This window comes from Sminthopsis crassicaudata, chromosome 1 (genome assembly GCF_048593235.1).
Source record: "Sminthopsis crassicaudata isolate SCR6 chromosome 1, ASM4859323v1, whole genome shotgun sequence".
NCBI lineage: Eukaryota > Metazoa > Chordata > Mammalia > Dasyuromorphia > Dasyuridae > Sminthopsis > Sminthopsis crassicaudata.
Window position 1 is genome coordinate 745,511,326 of NC_133617.1, and position 22,197 is coordinate 745,533,522.

General features: G+C 38.2%; 1 protein-coding gene across 20 annotated transcripts in view; it reads left to right on the forward strand.

The window, feature by feature from the left end:
* The window catches only part of ERC2 (ELKS/RAB6-interacting/CAST family member 2), a 993,908-nt gene that overhangs the window by 92,039 nt on the left and 879,672 nt on the right, over window positions 1-22,197 (forward strand). The gene's annotated exons all lie outside the window — the stretch shown is intronic.

The window sequence follows — 22,197 nt, forward strand, 5'->3', positions numbered from 1 at the left end:
GAATTTAAAATGTACCATGGTTAAGTTTCTATTAATATTTGCTTAAAATGCTGATGGAACAAGTCTGAGGTTAATTTATTTGGCATCATAATTCCCTCAAATATTTGGAAAGACAATTGCTGGTACAGAGCTATTTTTAAAACCTTGGAAATTTGAGACAGTAAGGAATTTGTAGATGTTGCTATATGCTGTACTTTACTTGTAAAAAGCATGTTACAATTATCTAATTAGCATAGACGTAGCAGAAAAAATTAACTGTGTCTAGATCAGACATAGGTTCCAGTTGCAGGAAGCGATCCAGTTTTCTTTGTTAAATCATTGTGTAAGTCTTTTTTCTTGGCTACTTTCCATAGCTACCCCCTCTTCCCCAGTTTATGATGTCACTAGTAATAATCTTTAATGGTCTGGACCTTCTACTATCATCTGAATGGAAGCATGTGGATACTATTGGATGGTCATCAGAATTACAATATTGGGTTGGGGATGTTGCTGTTGCTGTATTTGATGCTTTTAAGCTTGACTAAGTGGACAGTGCTCTTCTCTACACATGTATAATTCTAGTGCCAGGTTATGTTGTACATTAGTACATCTGGATTTCAATGCTCTGGGAAAGAGAGTGACTTCATGTAGCTCCCCATCACTTAAATACAATTCATGTATAAATCAAGATAACATTCACGATGTCACTGGTTCTTTTCTTTCTTTTTTTTTTATTAAAGCTTTTTGTTTTCAAAACATATGCATGCACAAGTTACATTAACCCTTACAAAATCTTGTGTTCCCCCTTCCCTACACCCCCTCCCCTAGATGGCAAGTAATCCAATATATGTTAAACATGGTAAATATATGTTAAATCCAATATTAGGCATACATATTTATACAATTATCTTGCTTTACAAGAAACATCAAATCAAACAGGAAAAAAAGAGAAACAAAACAAAATGCAAGTAAACAACAAAAAGAATGAAAATGCTATGTTGTCAATGACACTCGGTTCCCACAGTCCTCTCTCTGGGTGTAGATGGCTCTCTTCATCACAAGATCATTGGAATTGGCCTGAATCATCTCATCGTTGTTGAAAAGAGCCATCAAATTTAGTAAATTTTTCTTTATATAGATCTGAAATTTGCCATCTCTGAGTCTAGTTTTGACTCCTTCATACCAACGTTGTCCTCCAGATAGAAAGCCTGTCATGTCTTCCATTAACCCGACTTTTCTCTAGGTTCAACATTCCTGATTTCCTTTGTATACTGGCCCTTTATTTTTCTGTTTGTCATCCTGTCTTCTCTATTCTGATTCTCAATATTGTACTCACCATTATTCCAGATGTGGCCTGAGCAAAGTGGCAAAATTGTCCCTTCCTTTGTTTGGGACTCTTTTATTTATTTGTTATTTATGTTTTTTTTTTTTGACTGCCACATCATTATATATATATATATATATATATATATATATATATATATATATATATATACACACACACACACACATATATGTGTGTGTGTGTGTGTGTGTGTGTGTGTGTGTGTGAATCTATTTACTTCATTAAAATTTCTAAGTCTTCATATGAGCTGCTCACTTCCCATATCTGCCTTCATTATGATGATTATGCCATTAATTTCTTGAGTCCATTTATATTTATCCCAATTAAATTTCATTTCATTAGATTTATACTAGAAGCAGAGTAGATATTCAAGAAAACATATGGTTTGCAGAAACATTAGTTGCAGAAATGAAGTTGAATCCTAACTTGAAAATTTCGGGGTTGTTTGGTTATATTCTCTAGATGGTTTAGTCGTATTCTGTTTTAAAATCATTCAACAAATATTTTTTCAGTACTTATTTTGTGTAGGGCAGCTCGGCATAAAAGCACTTTGTAGAGAAAATTTCACCTCAAGGCTAAAGCTTGGCTTTTAGTCAGAACGTGGCTTCTGATATTGCCTCACATAATTTGCTCCTGTGTGTCCCCGAGCAAGTCACAACCTTTGTGATCTTCAGTTTTTGCAATTGTGGGAGACAATGCAAGTCCTTGCCAGACAGTCCTGCCCTCAAAGACCTTCCGTTCTAATTCGAGAAGGGAGCATCTAAGGGGGAAATCTGTGGTGCTATGGTGTAGCGATGCCTTGGAAATGGCACACAGCCCTGACTCCAGGATGGGGTAAAGCAGAAAGTCACCTGGCAAAGCTCAGAGTAGTTACTTGGTTGGTTGGAGTCCAAGGTTCTTGGGAAATGAAGTGGAGATTAGGGCTAGAGTAGAGGCAGCATAATTTGGAGCTGGGGTTAGGAGGACACTTTGGGACTGGAGATCAGGGGAAGTTTTCATGTCACTGAGCTGAACATTGAAAGACAAAGATTCCCAAGCAACACAAATGGGGAAGGACTGCATGGGGAAGAGCTTATACAAATGCAGAGGCAAGAGATTGGTCTTCAAATTTGGGGCATGATAAGTGGATAAATAGTGAAAGGTTTGTCTTCAAATTTGGGGCATAGTAAATGAACAAATAATGGTCAATTAGAATGCAGAGGTTATGATTTCTATTTATAAAGGAGAGTAGTTGAAAAATGGCAAGGTAGGTAAGAGTCAGATTGTGAAGGGCTTTAAATGCCAGGCAGGCAGGTTCATGTTTGATCCTGGAAGCAGTAGGGAGCCCCTGAAGGTTGTTGAGCATAAGCGTGACATGGCCAGTTAGATGATTCTATGTTGAATATTGCTTTGCTATAAATTGATATAGCCATTATAAGTCTTTTTCTCACAACAGAGACTTTTAAGTTTTGCATTTTTCATTAAAATTTCATCTTTCTTTAGCTTCTTCTCCTTGTTCCTTCATTTATCATGTTCCATCTTCAGAAATTCCCTCGTTCATAAAAATATCACACAGGATTCTCATTTAATACAATCATGTCAGTTTCTTTTCCATGGGGCCATCTGCCTTAGCATATGGCTGCCATCCACAATGGCTCAACCATCCTGCATCTGTCTCTAAGGGCATAAAGAATCAGTAGTCTGCAGGGCTCCACTTAGGCATGCCTAATGATGAAAATAATCACTGAAGTGCCTTCAGTCAGTCAAGAAACCCCTGGGGGCCTTAGAGCGGACCAGAAGAATAAGCCCAAATGAGTCTTGCCCTCCAGGAGTTTACATTCTATTGAGGAAGGTACCCCAAGAGGTATTATTATCTGGGTATTTTGTCCAAGAGCAACGCAAAAATCTGAGTCTCAGTGTTAGCACCCACAGAAAAGTGGGAAAGAATGAAACTGGAGAGATTAATTGGCTTAGAAGAGGTTGTAATGGCTCAGATAGGAGGAGGGTGCTTTCTTTCCTTTTTGTATCACCTAGGTCTCCCCAGATTCCTCCAGTTATTTGGGTGACTTTTGGCTAATCATGACTTTTCTTTGCCGCAGTTTCTTCATCTGTAAAATGGGACAATTGAACTTGTAAGAGCCCTTAACTAGTTTTGTGTCATGGCACTGTGTTGACGCCTGTGGCCTCCCTTTCAGAAGAATGTTCTAAAGGTATGAGATAAAAGACATAGGATTACAGAGGAAACCGATTATATCCATATTTTCAGATCGCCAAATTTCAATTACACGGTGATCTGTATATACGTATGTATACAGTATGCACACACACATAAGACATATATAATTCATAAATGCATAATACATACAGGCATATACACATTTATACAAAGCCCTAACCCTGGGTTGGATTTGCCACTCACTGGTTGGGTACAAATCATCCAGGGTGATGAGGAGGGTGACATCCTTTACACACCTTAATACTAATCTTTATGTAGTGCTCTCTAGGTACCAGGGCTCTTCAATCGTTATCTCATTGGATCCTCACCGCCCTGGGAAGTAGATGGAAAGTGACTATTTCCCTTTTAGAGATGAAAAAAAATCGAGGAAGGAGGGTAAGTGAGGTGCCCAGACTCTCAAAGATAGTAAGTGTCTGAGGTTGGATTTGAACTCAGAATTTTCTGACTCCAGGCCCTGAGCTCCTGAGTCAGCCAGCTGCCTCTACTATGAGCCATTATTATATTCTTTTTTTAATCTTATATACATGAACAACAGGAATAGTATCTAGCATTTCTATAGGAGCTTAAGATTTGTCAAGTGCTTTTCTAAAAATGCTCTTATTTGATCCCTATAACGTCCCTGGAAGGAAAATACTCTTGTTATTTATCAAGCACTTCTTGTGCACCAGGAATTGTACTGTCATAAAGGAGGTAAAAATTGTTCCTACTCTTAATGAATTCACATTCTAATGGGAAATATAAATATTTACATACACACATTTATACATATATGTATAATCAGTGGTATTCCAATAGAAAGAAAAAAATTCTCAAGGAAATCTTTTCCCCACTATTAGCCTTTCTCTTCCTCCTTCCCTTCCCCTCCTACCCTCTTTCCTTTCTTCCCTCCTTCCCTTCCTTCTTTCCTCCCTCTCTCCCTCCTCCTCCTACCTTCCTTTCTCCCCTCCTTCCCTTCCTTCTTCTCTCCCTCCCTTTCTTCCTCTCTTCCTTCCTTCCTTCCTCCTTTTCTTTTTCCATCCTTTCTTTCTGTCTTGGTATTAACCTGCTAGATTTCTTTCTTAAGTACCCTGCCTTAAATTCTAATCACTCTGGCTCTCATTGATCCGCCAAAACAGGGCCCAGGCCAAGCTCCACTTGATCCTTGTCTGGATCCAGATTGACTTTGAGCCAAAGTAAATAGGAATTGTTTCTGTTTTGGGCCAGAAACCCTGAGGATCTATCCTTCCCAGAAACCTTGAGGATCTATCCTTCCCAGAAACCCTGAGGATCTATCCTTCCCAGAAACCCTGAGGATCTATCCTTCCCAGAAACTCTGAGGATCTATCCTTCCCAGAAACCCTGAGGATCTATCCTTCCCAGATTGATTTTTTTTTTTTGACTAGGTAAAAGAGGCCATTCTCCGCTTCATTTCTTAGCTAGTCTTAATCACTGATTGGGTATTGCCTCAGTCAAACTGAAACTTGGGAAAGACCTTTACCTTAAAAAGCCGAGATCTACCTCATGGGAGCCATTTCCAGTCATCCAGCTGTATCTTGCCTCTGAATCCAGGTGGCTCCAGAACCAGAGGCTGAGATTTTTGCAGTTCCTCCCACATTTAAATCCTAATCATTTACCTATCATATCATCACCTCCCTGATATGATGGTGGTCTTCTAGAAGGAAGGACAAATGAAAATAATCAAGGTTTATTGACTGACTAATTTTCCTGATGATTAGTAATAATCACAATACTTAGAAAGTCATTTCTTCTCTCTAGTCCTTAAATTCCTCATTTTGCAAAATAAGGAGTTCAGTAATCAGGTCCCATAATGCTCTATAGCCCTGTGATTTTCTAAATTTACAGGATGACAGGATTGAGAGTTAGGAGGGATTTCCTTTAGCTAGCAGCTAATTCTACCCCTCATTTTACAGAGGTAATCACCAAAGCCCAGACAAGTCCAGTGACATATTGGAGGTCATACAGCTTGTAGATAGCAAATTTGGGATTTAAACTCAGAGCCTCCCCAACCCCCCCAGTGTCCTTTTTGTTATTTCATAATGCTTTTGGAACAATTTTTCTTCCTTTTTTTGGTCTTTTCTCCATGTTTTTTTGTGGTTACTTGTGTCAAGTACTCCCTTATTTTCTACTTAAGATACTCAGCCTTAATTTTAGTTTTTCCTCTCATTAGTTATTTAATTCTCCAGTGTCAGACTTTATAAGCTTCACTGGGAAAGATGTTATTTTCTTTTCTTTAAATTGTCCTTCAGAATGGAGACAACTTCCTTTTCCCTACTCAGTGTCTGATAGAAAATGGAAAATCATTAAGGTCCACCCGTGACTTTCAGCCTGTCACCTTAACCTATTTAGAGGGAATCTTTTTTAGTATAAACTTAGCAATCTTTAACACACACATTCCAATAGACTAGAGAAGAATTATTAAAAGATTTGTATAATAATAAATATGTATGAATTCACTGATTTTTATGTGCTATTTGTTTTATCTATTCATCCATCTATTAATCTTCTTTCTCTGTGTCTCTGTTTCTTTCTGTCTCTTTCTCTCGGTCTGTCTCTTTCTCTGTCTCTGTCTCTTTCTCTCTCTCGATCTGTCTCTCTGTCTCTGTCTCTTTCTCTGTGTCTCTGTTTCTTTCTGTCTCATTCTCTTTCTCTCTTGAGCTGTCTCTGTCTCTTCTCTCTCTCAGTCTGTCTCTCTATCTCTGTCTCTCTGTCTCTCTCGGTCTGTCTCTCTGTCTCTATCTCTCTCTGTCTCTTTCTCTTTCCCTCTCTCAGTCTATCTCTCTGTCTCTCTCTGTCTGTCTCTCTCCTCTTAATATATTATGTAAATATTTCTAACCATAGTTGTTGATAATCCAGTAAAACTTTATCATTGTGGCTACTCCACAATATTTGTCAGAGGTGAGACTTGAATAGGGTCTTCCTGCTCCAAGGCCATATTCTATTGACTATTTGAGGGATGCTTTTCATGCATTGGTCACTTTCCCATTGTCTTCCTGTACATTTTTAGAGTTTTTTTTTGTCATTCCTCACATTATTCGATTCTTTAGATGTCTTCAGTTTCATTGCCCTACATCCCAAGAAGCCTATATTATGCATTCTTCTCATCAAGCCCCCTACATCCCAAGAAGCCTGTATTATTCATTCTTCTCATTACGGGCTGGCTTAGGAAGCTGCTTCTGCCCCATAAAAACTCCTTAGATTGCACTTTCTCCACGGGCATTTCCGTGTTTTCATTTCCTCTAATAGAACTGGGAAGGTTTTGTTAGGGAAGGTTTTGTCATTAAGAAAAGGAGAGGGATTGGGCAAGTCAACAAGTCAAGTAAGTCAGCATTTATTGGGCATCTGTTATATGCTGGGCACTGTAAGAAGCCAGAAGATACAAAGAAAGGCCAAAAAAAGTAGACTGGAACATCAACAATGACTGATGAATAAAGATTAGGTAGTGCAATGCAATTGGAAGACCCCAGAATTTTGGAGTCTAGAAGTTCTAGGTTCAAATCAGGATCTTGTCATCTATTCTACTCTCTGTATGAGCAAGTCCTGTCACATCACTGAGCCTCAGTCTTAATGCCCTCATCTTATAAAATTAGGGATTTGACTTCTAAATCCCTTCCTGCCTTAAATCAATAAAAATACATGAATGCATCTTCTGACTCCAAAGTCATCTTCTGACCCTGTCCTGGATAAGGAGTCAAGAAGACCTGGACTCCAATCTTAGCTCAGATAATTGCTAGCTTTGTGACTCAGTTTATTCTGTGTGTGTCTCGTCCATAACTGTTGATCTGCCTTTTTCTCCCCTATTACAATACAAACTCCCTGGCCATCTTGTGGAGCAATCTTGGAGACCTAATCTGAGCCCCTTTGGGGGGCTAGTGGCCACAGGCTTCTGTTTGGTTCCTGTATCTCCTCCTCCTCTTCTCTCTGTATTGGACCAAGATGGAGGCCTGGAGCCAGAGAGATTGCCTACTATACCATGAAAGTCTCCCTACTCTCCCTGTCAGAGTCCAAGCTGCCCATTCTGCTCAGGGGGCAGTCCTTTCTGAGGGAGGCTTCTCCACTCTTCAGATGGGAGTGGGTACCCAAGGATCATCTGGAAGATGGCCAGGGCACATGGTGTGATCATGGGGCCACTGGAAGGGACCAGGATGCAGACTCATCACAACGCTGCTCCTCGGGATGGCTGTTGTTACATTAGCTTTGGCTGACCTACTTATTTATATATTGAAAAGTGGCGAGTTTGCTTGTCCCAGATTGGAGGATTCAGCCCCCTTTTGTCTACCTCAGCATGAAACTAAAAGCCTTTAAAATCTGTGGGCTAACTGGTGGTTTGGCTGGGTTTGGCTAGTACCAATTTCCTGTGACATATTATACGTGAAGCTTCATTACCCCGATGGTCAAAGATGGGGATCCAGTGATAAGTCATGAAGTGGATGGACACATGCCTCTTTGTGTCTTTATTGATATTGTTCAGGAACTCTGCATTTCCATCTATTCCATGTCCAACTTGAACCCCCAAACCTGACTAATGGTTTAGCTCAATGAATATGGGCTGACTAGAGATCCCTCTGAAATCTTCATTCTTTCTCCCTTGCTTATGTTGTTGGAACTCAGGCCTAGCATTCCTAATCTGTGGGAGGACATGGAGAGAAATTGGGAAGAGGTTTAAGAGACTCTAATTATATGTGCTGAAATAGCAGAATTTAAACTTCAAAGATGTCTTACAATGAGGTTCTTAACCTGGTATATGCAGAAACTCCCTCCCCTCCAAGGATTCTGTTGAAGATTTCAGTGAGTCCATGGATTTGGATGGGAAGAAATCAGCTTTATTTTCGCTAACCTTCGGTTTTCTATGTAATCCGTGCATTTAATTTAATACATTTGAAATATTATTCTGAGAAGGGGTCCATAGTTTCACCAAACTTTTGGAAGTGTCTATGACTCAAAAAAGATGAAAAAAATCTTATTTGTTATTGTTGTTCAGAAACTTCAGTCATGACTGACTGTCTGTTCCCCTTTGGGATCCACTTGGTAGAGATGCTAGAGTAATTGACCATTTCCTTCTCCAGTTCATCTTGTAGGCGAGAAACTGAGGCAAACAGAATACTGTTAAGTGACTTGCCCAGGCTCACACAGCTAATAAGTTTTTGAAGCCAGATTTGAAATCATGAAGATGAATCTTTCTGATGGTAAGCCCAGCACTCAGGAAGCCTTAACCTTTATATTATCCTTGTGATGTTCTATTTTAGTTTTGATGTGTGAGATGGGACCATAAAATTGTTTTGCTGATTTTAAAGCAAATGTTCCCAAACATTTATTCCCAAACACAAATCATTCACTTCAATATGGTGATCTTGGAAGTCTTAATGCTTCTGAAGGCTCTTCCACCACTTTAATTCTGTGATTTGATTCAATAAATATTAAGAAGCTATAGACTACATCCTGGTGTACCAGCATATCCCTTGAAGAATGTGAAAGTTCAGCCACTGTGGGTAATGTTTTGGTTCTTTTCCCCAGGTCACCAGTGTACCTTTTATTGTTAAATCCAAAGGCCATGGCCCTCCTGATCTCTCTGTAGCACTGTTGACAATACCCTCTTCCTTGATGCTTTTTGCTAGGATGTCCTGACACTGATTTCTTCTGGGATACTGCCAGCCTTTCTGACTGATTTTCAGTCTCTTTTCTGAGATCATCATTCATGATCTGCAAAAACCACGCCCCCCCATGCCTGAATAAATCTTGGGTTTCTACTTTCTTGTCTATGTTCTCTTTCTCGGTGATTCCAATGGTTTCTGTGAATTTAACTTTCATCTCTGTACAGATGATTCCTAGATTTATGTTCCTCCATTTTGACTGCTGACCACCTTGACTTTTTTTAAAGTCACAACTAATATCTCACCTTCTAGAGGAAATATTCCCCAACACCTCTTAATCCTAGCTCTTTATGTCTTGTAATTATTTCCTTTTATTCTATATATTGCTTTATACATACATACATATAAATAATTTTTTTCATATTGTTTCTTATTAGCTTGTAAGGTTCTTGAGAGTAGAGACTATCTCTTTTGCCTTTTTTTTTGGTCTTTTTATAAAAATAGTATTTTATTTTTCCCCCGGTTACATGTTGAGAAACTTTTTGGCATTCATTTTTACAAAATTTTAAGTTTCAAAATTTTCCCCCTTTCTTTCTCCCTTCCTTGCTTCCCCTCTTCCAAAGATAATAGGCAGTTTGATATAGTTTACACAAGTACTATCATACATTTTTTTCCATATTAGTCACAGTTATGAAAGAAGAAGCAGATCAAAAGGGGGGAAAATCACAAAAAAAGAATACATTAAGTGAAAAAAAAAGCTTTAATTTGCATTCAGAGTCTATTGCTTCTTTATCAGTCTATGGGCAGCATTTCCTTTGTGAGTCCTTTGTCTTGCATCATTTTGTTGCTGAGAAGAGGTAAGTCAGTCATAGCTGATCATCATGACACAATGTTGCTGATACTGTGTACAATGTTTTCCTGGTTCTGCTCATTTCACTTTGCATCCGTTTGTACGAGTCTTTCCATTTTGCTTTTTTTTTGCCCAGAGTGCAGTCTTTGGCATGCAGTAGGTACATAATAAATGTACATTGTACATGTACCTCTTTTTCTTTAGCTTGGCTGTTTGAGTCAAACAGCCATCCCGAACTGCAAACTGGAACTTTCTGCCTGGCTATACTCAATATTCTATCATCATCTTTCCCGCTGCACCCTCATCCTAACTTCTCTGTTACTGTTCTGGTATCACTGTTTTTATTGACCAGATTTATAAACTAAGAATTGTGACTCATTTCCCTCACTCATCCTTCCTTCCCCCATAGCCAATCCCTTGCCAAAGTCCTATTCTCTCATCTTTGTTCCCATCTTTTTAATCATACCACAAGCACTTTATTTCAGGACCTAATTACTCCTTGTCAAGATGTTTAATAGCCTCCTGAAGTATTTTTCTCTATTGAATCTCTCTTCCTTTTCAACCCATTTCTTTCAAATCTATCCATATCGATACCAAACTGATATTTCCTTAAATTTTTTTTTATTTACTAGTTTTCAGCATTTACATTTATAATATTTTGATTTCCATTTTTCCCTCACTTCTTTCTCTTTCCCCTCCCCAAGAGGGCAGTCAATCTGATGTGATTATAGATGTGCAATCGTATCAAACATATTTCTATATTGGTCATATTTCTAGTCTGAGATTTCTAAAGTACAGTTCTGATGGCTATTCCTCAGCTCAAGAAGATTGAGTGGCTTTCTTTTGCCTCTGAAAGAGAATAGAGAATTCTCTGTTGGGCCTTCATAATATATAAAGTTTGACTTTGGCCAAACTTCCAGAGAGAATGTCTAAGTGCTTTAGGATCTGGAGGAGCAGCAATAGGGGACAGCAGTGATTTGGAAGAGAAAAATCTGCTTTGTTTTCTACTCCTACTTTGAGTTTTGTTTTCTCTTCAGGACAGTGCTGGTCTTATAGAAAGGAGGGCTGATTTTCTCACATCCCATAGGCCATCTTTCTTCCAGAAAGATCCCAACCTTGGGATGTAATGTGCCTTTGGAGAGTTGCCTAGTGAAGTCAGTACTTTCTGGAAGGGAAGAGGGCTTGTCGTGAATGTTTGAGGGCTCCTGCTAAATATGTGTTAATGTATTTTTCCTGTGGTAACATAAAAGCCTTTCTAAATCCAACACACGTTAGCATTGGGGAGTGTTGGTCTTGACTGTGTGATTGTCTGTCTTGATGTAATCCTAGAAAGTAGGATGCACTTATCAGAGGCAGTGAGATGCTAAAACCCTGTTACTCTTTATAAAGTGTAAAAATTCCTCCTGGATTGAATGAGAAAGGCTTGTATCTTGTCTTCTTTTAAAGAAATGCCAAGGGATTTTCCTTACTATCTATATGACCTTGGACAACTCATAATAAATTGAAAGGGTCAGCCTAAGGGACCCTAGGGGGCCCTTCTAGCCATGATCCTATGATCTCTATATTACTGACATCTTTTACCTCTCTCTGCTTTGTCAAGCTCGTCGGCATTGGACTTACTTGATCCTCTAATTGAAAGAATAGGACCAGAATTTCTCTGGAGAGGGGAGAATGTGAGCCGAAATGTTATATGAATGAAGAGGTTTGATAGTTCAGATAAGTGTCAAAAATAGAATTAAGCGTGTCTGGAGGAAAGAAGGGTCTATAAATTAGAGAGACCGTAAAGAGCGGTTTTGTTGGATTCTTGCCGTTTTTAGAGTTATAAAAAAATCTCATCAGGCGGTGACATTTTTGAGTTCTCTGAAATGGGACAGCTTATTAGTGGCTCAGAATAGCTAACAAGGCAAAACCAGGTCATATGCAAGACCCTCAGTTTCTACCTGCTAGAATCTCCCACCCTCCCCTCACTCTGGTCTATTTTCAGCTGTGAACCTTAGCACTCTGCTTGGAAGTTGTGCTTTGAGGGAATAGTCATTCTACTGGGAATAGTGGAGGTCCAAGCTGAAGGCTGCAGCTCTCTCTGGTGATCTCATGTGAGCACCATAGTTGCCCCAGGTTCTAGCAATATATGTGTATGTATATATATATACATATATATATATATATATACACACATATATATATATACACATATATATATATAGTTTACACAAGTACTATCATACATTTTTTTCCCATATTAGTTACAATTATGAAAGAAGAACAGATCAAAAAGGGGAAAAATCACAAGAAAGAATATATTAAGTGAAAAAAAAGCTTTGATCTACATTTAGAGTCCATGATGTGTGTGTGTGTGTGTGTGTGTATATATATATATATATATATATATATATATATATATATATATATATTTTTTTTTTTTTTGCTGAGACAGTTGAGATTAAGTGACTTGCCCAGGGTCACACAGAAGTGTTAAATATCTGAGGTCACATTTGAATTCATGTCCTCCTGACTTCAGGGCTGGCTCTCTATCCACTGCACCAACTAGCTGTCCCTCTGGCAGTACATTTAAAAGGTAACAGTTGACTTGTGCTTTCCAAACATTCTCTCATGTGATCTTGGGATCCATTCAGCAAGGTGGGTCCCGTGGTAATCCTCTTTTTACAGATGAGGAAATTGAGTCTGAGAGAAATGAAATGAGGAGATACTTAGGCAGGATTTGATTACAGGTTTTCTTGACTAGATCACTCTGTCTCGTTGTTTTAGAAACAGAAATGATTTTTGGATTATCCACTGCTCTGAAATCATCCCATTTCTGCTGTCCTTTGCTAGATAGAAGGGAGAAAGTCCAGGTGATTGTGTGACACTTTCTTTGGACTCTGTAATAATCAATGTTGTTCGCTAAATTAATAAACAAATTGTTGTGTAAAGTCTGACAAAGACAATAATAATAGTGGTAATGGGGCAGCTGAATGGTGCAGTGGATAGAATACCTGTCAGGAATCAGGACAACCTGAATTCAAATCTGGACTTAGACACTTACTGATTGTGTGACCTTTGACATGTCATTTAACTTCTTGCCTCAAAAAATAGTGGTCATGATAATAATGATAAGTAAGATATGTAACCTTGAAGGTTGATAAAGCACTTGACAAATATCTCATTTGATCCTTTGAGTAACTTCCCGATAGAGGAGGTTTTATTAGGTTAGATCTGAATGATGGAGAGCGAGCAATATGGTGAGATCTTCTTCCAATATGGTGGCTCCATATTGCTGAGAGGTCCTTGGGACACAGGCCTCCCCAGGGCACCAGGAAGAGGATGTGAAAATAGTGTAGAACAACCGAGGGGATGAGCCAGAAGTGGAGAGTGAGTGGGACATCTTTTGTTTCCCTTCTCCCTTTTAATTCTCCGTTCCCTAGGTGTTCCAGCCTCATCCCACCCACCTCAGACCCATTCATTGTTCTCTTGGGAATAGTCTTTTCCCCCCAGATATATTCTCAGTAATTAGGTCATTGTCCTTTTACTGGAAGAGGACCAAAATGACATTACTATGTCAGCATCGAGTAATAATACTAGTAATAATTCCCATTAATGACAGGGAAACATACTATTGGCCATAGACAAGCACACAAAATAATAATAATTAAAAAAGACATCAGCTATACTCCTAAAGCAACTTATGGTCTTTGTCTATGAACCCAGGTTAATTAAAATGTATCACGCCACTCTCTGATTCATTGTGGCTTCTTTATACAAGCTTATTAATAGTATGAAATCAAGATTTTCCAGGCTAGTCCTTGATCTGATTTGTCTGTCTAATATTGACTAACCCCATGAAAAATGCATCAGCTACATGTCTGGAACTGTCAGTCAGCACACTTAGGACCCCAGAGCTTATGTTATTTTCTGATTTAACATATTTTGTACTTTGTTGATATAGAAGAAAAAAAGCAAAAAAAAAAATCTTGCTTAAGATGGAGATGATGTAGCTTCAGCTGCGGAGACAGGAGAGGATCTTACATTTGGAAGCATTAGGGCGTGAAGGAGGCCACAGGAATCATTTAGTTGAAATGTCTTAAACTACAAATGGAAAAATTGAGGGGTCTGTCTCAGTAATATTGCCTGAAAACGTGGAGTCCTTTCAAAATTCAACTCATGGACCACCTCCTACAAGAAGCCTTCTTTGATTCATCTCTTCCCCATGTTATCCGTCACATGAAATTGCTTTGTATGTTTATATGTATTTGGTGGTTGATATTTATCCTCCGTTCTTGAAGAGTACCATGACATTGGGAAAATGACACCATGACATCAGGAAAGTGACACCATGACATCCAAGTGAATTGGACGGAAGTGAGGGAGGGCTGAGCAAGATCACGTGCCCCCTTTCCCCTGCAGAACTATCAGGGTCCGGTGGCAAGATATAGATCACGAGAACTGGAGTATTTACTGATAAATATATGTGGTGTTCCCTGCCCTAGCCCTGGCCCCAAGTGAGCCCCTTGAGGGCAGGACTCTTTCTTCTTTATGTTTTTCTTCATCTCTTTTCTTGTAAAATGGGAATAATAATATTTATCTCCAAAGATGGTTGGTCATGAGGCTCCAGTGAACTCTTATAATACTTTGCTTAAACTATTCAAGAAATGTCAATTAATATGAATTACTTTGATAATTGACAAAATATAAAATATTATAAAATGTGAAGGTTGCTTCCTTCCTTCCTCCTCCTCCTCCTCTTCTTTTTTTCCTCCTCCTTCTTTTCTTTCTTCCTTCTTTTTTCTCTTCATCTTTCTCTTCTTTTTCTTCTTTCCTCCTCCTCCTCCTCCTCCTCCTCCTCCTCCTCCTCCTCCTCCTCCTCCTCCTCCTCCTCCTCCTCCTCCTTCTCCTCCTCCTCCTCCTCTTCCTCCTCCTCCTCCTCCTCCTTCTTCTTCTTCCCTTCTCCTTCCTCTTTCTTTTCATTACTTCCCCTCTTCTCCTTCATTCTCCTTCTTTCTTTTCCTTTTTCTTCTACTCCTCCTCTTCTTCCTCCTTCTCCTCCCCCACTTTTATTCCCTCTATCCTTTCATTCTCATTTTCTTTCTTTTCCCTTTTTTCCTCCTTCCCCTTCTCCACCCCCATCCTTTGCTTCTTTCATAGTGAGCCGATGGATTAGCTCCGAGTTTGGTCTAGAGACGGTCAGGTGCTGGTGGAAAATAGCACTGGGATTTGTACAAGGCCATGATTTCCCTGTTCCCGGCTGGTAATTACAGAGCTGGTTTGCTTTTCTTTTGTAAATAGGGTAGTCCCCCAGGCTGGGGGAGGCTGTCTGTGCCCCAGAATGTGCCAGAACGGTATACTTATGGAAATGAAACCTTCTGGGGCAGAGCTGAAGGTGGAGGTTAGCCGAGCAGGAGGGTAATTTCAAACCAAATCAGGCAGTAATTTCACTGTCACCTTTCGGGCCGCCTGTCCCGGGCCTACTCCATTTATGTCACAGGGAACATGGGTGCCGCCTGCTCTGCAAAGCTGACTTTCAAAAGATCCTCCCTCTCCCCGCCATCTTCTCCCTCCCGGCTCCGGAGAGCGGCTTCCTTCTGCTCATCTTCCCGAGGTACCAAGTGCCTTCCTGAGGTTTCGTGCTTGCAGGCAGAATTTCAGTTCAGCTTTCCAATAAATAACTCAACAGCCCAACTCCCAACTGTTCTCTCTTTCTCTGTCTCTCTGCCTCTGTCTTTCTTTCTCTGGCTCTGGCTCTCTCCATTTCTCTCTCTTTTTTCTCTCTCTGTCTCTCTCTCTCTCTGTCTGTCTCTGTCTTTCTCTGTCTCTCTCTGTCTCTGTCTATCTCTCTATTTCTGTCTCTCTGTCTCTATCTTTCTCTGTCTGTCTGTCTCTGTCTCTCTGTCTGTCTCTGTCTTTCTCTGTCTATCTCTGTCTCTCTGTCTCTGTCTTTCTCTGTCTATCTCTGTCTCTCTGTCTCTGTCTTTCTTGCTTTTAAAACTTAAGAGGATATTCCTGAAAATAGCTGTGAGGAAAGAAGCCCCAGAGTTTGAGTGAAAGCTGAAAGGACCTTAAGAGGCATCTAGTGGAGTGCCATCATGGCTGGGCATCCGGGGGGAGATGTCTAGCAAGCAGTAGAGGATGTGATCCTGTGGTGATTATGGAGACTTGGAAATCTTACCTTCTACATAGGGAGGGTAATGAGCTCAGGGTGACTATCCAGGGAGAGAATGGAGAGAAATAAGAGAAAGAGCCCGGGATATGGTCATGGGTGATATTCTTAACTTCATGCAGTTTGGGACTTGTGAGATGACCCAGCAAAGGAGACCAATTGATGGGGAGCATCTAGGAGGAGAACCAAGATGGAGTCCTCTCAGAGAGGCCAGGGGAGATTGTTGGCTGGACAGAGGCTTCTTGAGGTACTGGAAGTCAGACCCCATGGCAGAGATCTGAAAAGAATCCCGGAGCTGGGGGCCCCCCCTCGGGAGAGAAAAGCAAGCAGTGGGAGTGGGCTGGCCAAGGCTGAGACAGCGCGATCACACCTGAGGATGGACAAGTTCAGGTGCTTAATTTCAGGGGGGTCATTAGGCTTCTGGAGGCACCATGGGCCTCTCCGTTTATTCTTTCGTGTTGCAATATTCAAGGGAAGAGAATAATGTGAACCTGTTGATTTTAGACATTTCAAGGCTTACTTTATTCCACATGACATTTGAAATTCCCGTTTGTCTCTCTGTGTGTTTGCTCAAATAAATCCCCATGTTAGAAAAAGTAGAAATAACACACTATCCTCTAAGATATTCTCAAAAAAAAGGTCATGCTCACTTTCAAGACTGGGGAGTATTGAAGCAAGAAATCTCTCTCTCTCTCTCTCTCTCTCTCTCTCTCTCTCTCTCTCTCTCTCTCTCTCTGTCTCTCTCTGTCTCTCTCTGTCTCTCTCCTCTCTCTCTCTCTTTCTCTTTCTCTCTCTCTCCCTCTCTGTCCTCTCTCCTCTCTGTCCTCTCTGTCCTCATTCTCTCCTTTCCCCCCCCCCCCTCTCTCTCTCTCTCTCTCTCTCTCTCTCTCTCTCTCTCTCTCTCTCTCTCTCTCTCTCTCCTTCTGTCTCTCTCTCTCTCTCTCTCTCTCTCTCTCTCTCTCTCTCTCTCTCTCTCCTTCTGTCTCTCTCTCTCTCTCTCTCTCTCTCTCTCTTTCTGTCTCTCTGTCTCTCTCTGTCTCTCTCTCTGTGTCTCTCTCTGTCCCTTATCTTAAAAGATGTTTTCTAATTTCCCAGCATGCACACTGGACTAAATAAAGCAAATGATTATACTACAGCTTTGTGGGATGGAGGAAAAGGAGAAATAGCTGACATTTACATGGCATTTCCCAGATTGCCAAGTCTTTATATTGGTTATCTCAGTTGAGCCTTAAAGCCAACTCAGGAGATAGGAACTGAAGTCTCGTTGTCCCCAATTTACAGAAAAGACAACTGAGACCCAGAAGTTTAGATCACTTGTCCCAGGGCTCTAGGAAGGGACAGTTTTACTGGTTTACTGATAACTCTGATGTTAATGAGCCCACCTGTTGTTTTTTGAAAGTCGATTTTGAAATAGAATTGAAACTTGAAAATTGGAAATTGAATCCATAATGAAAATTGTCCTTTGCTGATTAAAAACTCAGCAGATTTTAAGGTGATTTGTTTTTAGAGTAGTGGTACATACAGATCAGGGACTTTGAAATGCATCTTCACTGAAAAATATTTCTAATTATACTGCATCTTTAGAGACAAATTTTTATTTTTTTTTCTGTTTTACTTTAATTTTGATTTAAAAATTTTAACTTTATTTTAAACTTAAGTATAAAACAAGAAAAGAAAAAAAACATTATCATGTACACAGATGAACATGAGAAAATTCAATATAAAACAAAATGTTTCCATTTCAAGAAAACCTATATAATTAATATTATTCATTGTTTTCAAAGGTGTCCAGCTTTTCTTTGCTTCCTTGTAGGCTTTCTCTTATTTTCTGCTGTGTACTTTTTACCCTATTTCCCTCCTCCTCTATCCCCCTCCTAAGGAAGGCCACAATTAGGCATGAAGATACAAAACAAATTTATATCTATATATTTATGTGTGTATATACACACATTATATATATATATATATATATATATATATATATACATATATATATATATATATATATGTGTGTGTGTGTGTGTGTGTGTGTGTGTGTGTGTGTGTGTCTCTCTCTCTCTCTGAATATATATATGCACACATATCTGCACATATTCACATACATACATTTGTGTAAGACCATATTATGCTTTTTTACTTGTCATTTATTTCTCTGTAGAACATCTTTCTTAATTCAAGGGTTTTCCATGTTTTTTCTAAATCAAAGAGCTCATCATTTAGTAGACCAACCTAGCAATCTTCTAATCTAGTCAATTGTCAATGAAAGATTTCCCTTCCTCATTTTTCAGAATTTCTTTTATTCTTGGCTGCATAGATTTTTATTTATACAAGAAAATTTTAATATAAAATAATTAAAATTATCCATTTTATGCTTTGACAATGCTCTCACCTTATAATATGGCTTAAGGTCGGATATTGCTGAATCTGCTTCCTCTTTTACATCTTTCTCCCCCAGTTTCTTTGAAGTTCCTGACCTTTTATTCTTCTAAATGAACTTTATTATGTTTTCTAACTCAATAAGATAATTTGAAAGTAATTTAATTGGGATGGCATTACATAAATAGATTAATTAGGTAAAATTGTCATTTAAAATATATTGGTTTTACCTACTCACAAACAATAAATGTTACTTCAATTATTTAAATTTAACATTATTTGTTTAAAAAAGTGTTTTATGTTTATATTCCTGTAGTTCCTGTGTCTCTTTTGGTAGGCATGCTCTCAGGCATTATATTCCATCTAGTTATTTTCAATGATCTAAAACAATATTGACTAATATGAGTGATACATAGTGTAATTTCCCTATTTTTCTTTTTTTGATTAAATCTATTTTAGCTTTCACTTTGGATGCAATCATGAGTATTACCCTTGCTTTTTCATATAATAAATTGTGCTCTTCACCTTGATTTTATATTTTTGTGTATATCATTTTTATAGCATTTCCTGAAAGCGTCAATTTTTGAATTCAAAATTTTAATCTATCAGTTTCTATTTTATGGGTAAATCCATTCTATTCTAATTTTTAGCTATAATTACTGTTTTTTCTCCTTTCTATTCTTCTGAATCCTTCTCATCCTATTCCTATCCCTTCCCACTCCTGATTTACTTTTACCTGCTATTTTTCCTTTACCTGCCCACCCCTTTAAGAATCCATTTCTAATCCTATCTTATCTCTCCTGCCCTTTTATTTCTTTTTGAATTTAGAAGATTTTTATACTTTTCTCCTTTCTCCCCTCCTTTTTTCCTCATTCCCTCCCTCTCCAGTCTCTGCTGTTCTCTATTTAACCCATTCCCAATGAAAGTAAGGTTTTAGCACTATCTCCCCTCTTACCATTAGTTTCTTTTATCTGTTTTTTTTTGCCTCATTTGTATGAGATAATTCCTCTTTTTTATTTTTCATTCTCTCTGTCTCTTTTATATACTCTTGAATCACCCCATTATACTCAGCTCAGCCTAAGTCTTTCTTTCAAACTACCCAAATAAAAATGAGAGTCATAAAGGAGCTGATAATATTTTCATATATATAAAGTAAACAATATAACCTTATTGTGTCCCTTATGATTGGTCCTTAATATTTGCTCCATATTTCTCCTGGATGTTATGTCTCAAATTTCCACTTAAGTTCTGCTATTCTTGACACAAAGATCTGAAATTAAATTAAATTTTCATTAAAAAATATTAAGGATTATATTTAACTTCACTGGGGAAGTTAACCTTGATTGTTACCCATCTCCTTTGCTTTATGAAATATAGTATTTCAAGACCTATGGTCCTTTAGCATACAAGCAGATAGGTCTTATGTAATCCTTTTTGTAGCTCCATCATATTTAAATTGTTTTTTTTCCTTGTTGCTTCCAGTTTTTTCTCCTTAACTTGGGAGCTTTGAAAATTAGCTATGATATTCCTATAAGTTTTCCTCTGGGGATCTCTTTCAGATAGTGTTGAATGGATTTTTTTTTTCTATTTCTGCTCTGCCTTCTTGTTCTAGAGCTTAGGGTAATTTTCTTTGATAATTTCTTGAATCAAGATTTTTAAATTTTAATTTTCAGGCAGTCTGACAGATTATTTTTCCTCAATCTGTTTCCCAGATCTGTTGTTTTTCTAATGAGATGTTTCACATTCTCTTCTATTTTTTCATTCTTTTGATTTTGTTTTATGCTTTTTCTTTCTGGATTAGAACACCAGTAATTTTACTTTGCCCAAGCATAGTTTTCAAGGAATTTTTTCCCTTAAGTTTTTGATTGTCTATTTCTAATTGATTAACTTTCTTTCCATAATTTTCTTGATTTTCTTGGGTTGCTCTTATTTTTTATCTCATCTTTTTTCCTCTATCCCTCTTATTTGATTTTTAAAGTTTATTGCCCTGGAAGTGTTTGCCTCTGGAGATCAGGTCTTTCCTAGGATCTTCCTAGGTTGTTTTAGGCAAACAGCTTCTTTAGTCTGGTTTTTGTTTATTACCTCTGTTCTATATTCCCTCTGAGACAACATTTTCTCTTTTTTTCTGTAGAGGAAATTTGGTGAGCTTAAAGTTTTCTGACCTATTCTGCCACCTTTCCAGAATTCTTTGAGACAAAGTATTTTTTTAAAAATTAATTTTGACACCTTGGGGAAAGGGAAAAGCAACCCACCATAACCTTATATGTGGGTTATTGTTATTATTGTTTTTTTTTTAATAGCCAAAATAGTTCACTAAGGGCTCTTGCTAATTCCTCTTACTACTATCTTAGGCGCCGGAGAGGATTTGATAGAAAGCATCCTTTGTTATCTGTTTAGGACTTTTAAAATACCTCTTCTATTTTATATTTACTTATTTATTCATTCATTCCGTAGGCATTTTCTAGTGGTTTTCTCTACCTGGCAATACAAAGATACAAGGAAAGAGTCACTGTTCTTAAGAGGTTGACATTCTCTTACTGGGAGGGAATAACTGGTTTTCCAGATAAGTCAATATAAAATGTGTATTATAGGATTACAGAATGTTTGTATTTTCTTTTGGGGGGGAGGGGTGAATACATTAGTAGCTCAGTTATTTTATTGGCAAATCTGCTCCCCTTTAGTTTTCCAAACAGAAGGATTGAGGAACTGAACAGAGGGCACTGATTAGGCAGGTCCCAGCAAGGGATGAAATAAGAAGATCTCTTTGTCAGATGAGTCTATAGCTCTGCAGAGAATGACAGGCGAGTAGAACTAAATCCAGCCATTCAGCTCAGTGCCTGGGACATAGTAGGGGCTTAATAAATACTTTTTAATGGATTGATTTTTGTTGGATTAATTGGATTTTGATTGAATATGCAATTCATTGAAGAAGATAGATTGAATTCTTAATGTTAAAAATCTTGATAATGAATATTAGTACCCAGTTTGGCAGAGGAGCATCTCTTATTAGGATGTAGTATATTTCTCCTCATAGCAAAACTGATTCTTACAAAGGGAGCTTCTTAGATATGGTGAAATATGATCCTAGAGTGAAAGATATTTTATAGTAAAATGGCATTAAATGTTTCGTGCATGTGGATAAAATCTAGATTATAAGGTTATAATTGTGTATATCTTAAACAATGAATAGGCATCTATTATATATGTTATATATATACACATATATATATATATATATATATATGATATCCTTTATCAGCTCCTATATATATGCCTTAAGGATAGGAAATTTTGCCCCTTTCTCTTAAGGGTACAAGGACACAAGATACAAATTTCATATATGATATGATATCATTGATATGATTTTATATATGATATGATATCATTTATCAGCTCCTATATATATGCCTTAAGGATGGGAAATTTTGCCCCTTTCTCTTAAGGGTACAAGGACACAAGATACAAATTTCATATATTTTTTGGACAATTGTACACACCTGAGGAAGTGCCTCAGTTTCTCCACCTTTATTCCATACAGCTCCACTCTATATACTGTATATACTTGAACTCCATTGTTCTTTGCCAAACTGGCACATATTTGGAGTGTGTCTGTGTGCCCCATAGAAAGCTGTGGTTTTGGAGAGAAATCTTTGTCCTTGGAAACAGAAGGCTTGGATTTGACCCTTGGATGTG